This window comes from Penaeus monodon, chromosome 4 (genome assembly GCF_015228065.2).
Source record: "Penaeus monodon isolate SGIC_2016 chromosome 4, NSTDA_Pmon_1, whole genome shotgun sequence".
Lineage (NCBI taxonomy): Eukaryota > Metazoa > Arthropoda > Malacostraca > Decapoda > Penaeidae > Penaeus > Penaeus monodon.
Genome location: NC_051389.1, coordinates 21,041,675 through 21,046,674, shown reverse-complemented (window position 1 = coordinate 21,046,674; position 5,000 = coordinate 21,041,675). Strand labels below are relative to the sequence as shown.

Genomic DNA, 5,000 nt, shown 5'->3' with positions numbered 1-5,000 from the left:
ATATATATAAATACAAGCTGTATTAAGGATATTATCTATGTTATATAGCATATGTGTATACTATGTGTGTGATGTATATTTATATATATATATATATATATATATATTATATATATTATATATTATATATGATATAATATATTATAACATATAATATATACATATTTCATTAAACTAATTGTATATATTACATATATTATAATACTATATAGTATATATTATATATTATATATATTATTATATATATAATATATATATATATGTTTATAACACATACTTGGGTCACACCGAGCAACCGATACACATTATATACAAAATGTGTGTGTATATATACATTATATATATATTATAATTATAATATATATATATTTATATATATTATTTTAATTAATATATATATATATTTAATTCATATATATATACTATATTTTATGTATTAAATGTAAACTATGTTGGTGTATGTCATACACATACTATATTTGTCAAGAAAGGAAAGACGTGCAGTATCTGGCGATCACATCCTCACCAGAGGCAGCTGGAAAGTGGGCGGGGGACACACGGCGTCGCTAACCGAATTTGATAATGAAAGAATTTCAAATTTATATAGTTTACAAAGCGTAAGGAAACGGCGTATGGTAAGGTGCGATCTCGCTTGGGGTAAGAGACTCCAGATCAGGCCCATCTTTTTCACTTGAAGAATGAAAATTTATAAGAAAATATATCAATTCCTACCAAATGGCAAGCCCCTCTGTCAGTTAATAATGTCAAATCCTTCTCGGTTAACCATTTAAGATATACCTTTTTATTTTTTAACCATACTATATATGATCATAATAGTTTTTATATCAAGAAATAGTAAAACATTTGTTGAAAACGACGCAAATAAGATTTCTATGAAATACTGTGTGTTAGTCGTTTGAAATCTGAAATTGCTTCATATTTGGGGATAATTAATAAAGATTTAGGATAATGGAACACTAGAATTAATATATATTAATAATAATAATTTTCAACACATAAAAAAAAAATTCTGAACTAGGCGATTCTCGACAGACTTGGGAGGCTGGTGCCAAGTGTCCTCCGACATATAAGACTATATATCATATTTATCATTAGCGAAGAAGGACATTAATAAATTTGGCAGATACAGAAACAAACAATTTGAAAGCATAAATTACATTAGACTAATATCATTAATAAAAATAATGACAATAACGCTAACCAAAGCAATCTGTCAGTAATAATTAGAACCTTCAGTGATAACAGCATACCAAAATAATATGTTGACATAACCACACAAAATGATGCATGACACAGTAACAAGGATACATAATAAACATGATTTAAGGTAAACTAGAATAGAGCAACAACAGTGGATATATTAGTATTAGTTATAATGAAAATATGAATGAAAATGATAATATTGATAGTGATAACAAAAAAATGATAATGACGGGCCAATTCAGAATATAAACAATAAATTTGCCTGCATACAAATCCTTAGATTTTCAATGTATATATGGTTAAAACATAAAGTAAAAATCACAAACACAAAATTTTGTCGATAAACTAAATAACAAGTAAAAGATAAATAACATATTAACATATTCTCACAATTATACGGGGCCACGACAACCACTAACCAGAATGCACATAAAAGAACTACAGCTAAGAGTAACTCTCCTTTTAGACACTCATATGCAACGGCCTGATGGTCTAGGGGTATGATTCTCGCTTAGGGTGCGAGAGGTCCCGGGTTCAAATCCCGGTCAGGCCCTCCTTTACCAGTGTCATGAAGAAAGTGTGGTTGAGAGTCGACGTGAACTTATGCAATACTTTCCGAAAAAAAAACTTTATATATGCAAATGTTAATGCAGTTAAAGAACTTGAGAAAGAGAAATTAAATTAATAATATACTTACCAGGGATATAACTAAATGACACTGTATGTGTGTAATCCAATACGCAAGCATCTTATCTCTCCTACTGTTTATTTACTTGAATTTCTTTGAATATTTCTCTGGTATAATATGTTTAGTAATAGTGCGTTGTCAGACGTCTACCATCGCGAAAGAAACCCTTATACCGGCTTGTGAAAAGGGAAGTGAAAGTCCGATATTCACATTCAATATTGAAACATCATGGCAAGGCAAATCAAAGGAAATCATGAGTCATGATTCGTCCCCTCAAATTTAGCATTGATATCGGGAGTATCAGCTTCAGGCGAACCGAGTCCGTTTCTTTCGGACCGATGCAAAAATGGAGCTGAACCTATTTTTGCATAAGTTACCGCAAGGCAACCGTGACGTGAGCACCAAATAAGTGGAGCAGCCGTGGCGTGAGCACCATGCAAAAGGGGTTCCTGATAAATTTAGTGCGAGAGCGCCCTGTAATTTGTGACCGCAAGCCACCGAGATCGTGATGCCATAGCTTCTTTGTAGAAAGAGGTTGCTTCTACAATTAATCACAGCTATTTTTTTTCATTAACATGTACAAAGGCCAATAACCATGAAAATTCATTCCTAGCTCCACATGGAGAAACAAAATGTTCCTTCAGTATACCACGAACACCCATAGAATTTGAAGATTTTCACCAGATACTTCCATCATTCTTTTCACGATCACTTTTATCATTTATTACTTTCCATATTTACATTAAGTAAACCATTATAATACAAACAAAGAGTCAGCTAGTAAGTGTTACATACCTCCAAAATATCTTCATTGAAAAAGAACCACATATCACGTCACATTTGGTAAAAACCCGTAACCAATCACCGGTGACTTCCGCTACGGCTTAAAAAAAAAAAAAAAAAAAAAAAAACGGGTGATAGTAAAAAACATTTTTTTTCGTTTAGTAATAATTGTCATGCTTATTAATAGTCATATTTCAAATATACCTATTATTTGCGATGCACACACACACACACACATATATATCTTTGCACTCTCTCTCTCTCTCTCTATCTCTCTCTCTCTCTCTGTCTCTCTCTCTCTCTCTCTCTCTCTCTCTCTCTATATATATATATATATATATATATATATTTTATTTATTTATATATTATATATATGCATGAGCATAGTCAGCTGGATAACAATACTTGTTCGTGTTTTTCTTTCTTTCTTTTCTTTTCTTTTCATTCCTTGTACTGTATCTGTCAACCTTAAAGCAACTATCGTTGCTTCTTGTGATACAGCCGGTTTTGGGGAATCAGTCAATTCAATTGCTACCTTTAATGCATTTACTGTATTTTTATTGTTAAGAATTCCAGTATAACTATATCACTTGCCATGAGCATAAAGTCAGCTGTCGACTTTACAGTCTGCATACTACATAATTGTACAGCCTACACTGTACGCAGCAAGTTAGGGTTTCCAAATCTGCAAAAGAGTAGCAACATGTCTGCAACGACGGCAATTATATTTCGCCATCAGTCACTGTGCTGAAACTTGAATACATTTTAACTCCACATAAGTGAAGTCCCCCCCCCACCATCATACTATTTAAACTCCGCTCAGAGAGAAAGGGTTTTAGTTTCCCCTTTTATTGTTCAAGTTACGGGAGTTGGAAGAAGTTCCCTCCACTGATATGACTAACCATGTGAAACGTTTGTTCTCACTGCAAAGTGCTCAGTTCTCCGATTCTGTTGTGTATGTGCAATAAACTGACTTCCATAATAGATGATGAGTTTGTGTGTGTGGTGTGTGTGTGTGTGTGTGTGTGTGTGTGTGTGTGTGTGTGTGTGGTGAGTGTGTTTGGAAGTGTGTGTGGTGTATGAAGAGTGTTGTGTAGTGTGTGTGTGCGTGGCGTGTGTGTGTATGTAGTGTGTGTGCGTGTGCGTGTGTGTGTGTGTGTGTGCGTGCGTGCGTGCGTGCGTGCGTGCGTGCGTGCGTGCGTGCGTGTGTGCGTGTGTGCGTGCGTGCGTGCGTGCGTCGTGTGCGTGCGTGCGCGTGCGTGTGTAAGTGCGTGCGTGTAAGTGCGCGCGTATGTGTAAGCGTATGTGATTGCATCATTGTGTAAGTGCGCGCGTATGTGCAGGCGTACGTGATTGCATTATTGTGTACGTGCAATATTCGTTCTTCCTCTAGCCATGGGATTACTCAAGCATCTCCAAACCCCACCAATACAATCTACATCGCTAACATGAACACATCTCATCTAATCTGCTATTCCTGATAAGTTGCATACCGATCAAGTTCTACTGCCAGATTACTTAAGGGAGACAAAGTCAAGAATTGATTTAACACTACTGTTGACTTCTTTTACAATAAATTCCAGAGTACTTTATAATCGTTTCATCAAAAATGATTTAAGCTAAAGCTTAATTCTTAAGCTTGTTTATTTTCATCGTTCGCTGTTTTCTCCCTCCTGCCAGTATAATTTCTTCAACGTTTCACCGACCTCCAGTGCTTCTTTTTTCCCTAAACATTCTCAGACACGTAACCATCCCATATGGCATCCCCTTTTCTTACTGTCTCCCTTCACTGCAATTTTGCTATCGCCTGGCCATTCAGTGTGTCCATTACCCTGAAGCCGTTCTTTTTCTTGAGCCATGCCAGTTGTTTCCTCATTTCAACTTTCACCCCCTCCCACATTCCTTTTTACACCACACTTTTCTCATACATACACCTTAAGACATAAGTCTTTGGTATGAGAATACTGTACAGTATTCCACTACATGTGCGACTGTGCTTCACTTTTAGCCCTCATCGGCCCATGAGTCAATCTTGTGTGTCCGATTCTTAGCCTTACAAACACAACTACTTATCAGTTGGGATGGACACTGGTCGCCCAACTTCTATGGTTACCTCTAATCTCTCGCAGTTTATTTCAGAAGGTATGCTTACGCTGTTGCCTCCATTTATACTAAAGACAACTTCTAATGCTGGGTTTCAAGTCGATTTGTGGGAGAGGAAATCAAGCATCACTAGGCTAAGCATTGGCCCTCCGATCAGCTCACTCATGTCCATGGATATCAACAATCAATGCTCCAAAGGGGG

General features: G+C 35.8%; 1 non-coding gene across 1 annotated transcript; it reads left to right on the top strand.

The window, feature by feature from the left end:
• The first annotated feature begins 1,705 nt into the window (after positions 1-1,705).
• Trnap-agg lies at positions 1,706-1,777 on the top strand. The gene has a single exon. It is a non-coding gene; the product is annotated as a tRNA-Pro (tRNA).
• The last annotated feature ends 3,223 nt before the right edge of the window (positions 1,778-5,000 follow it).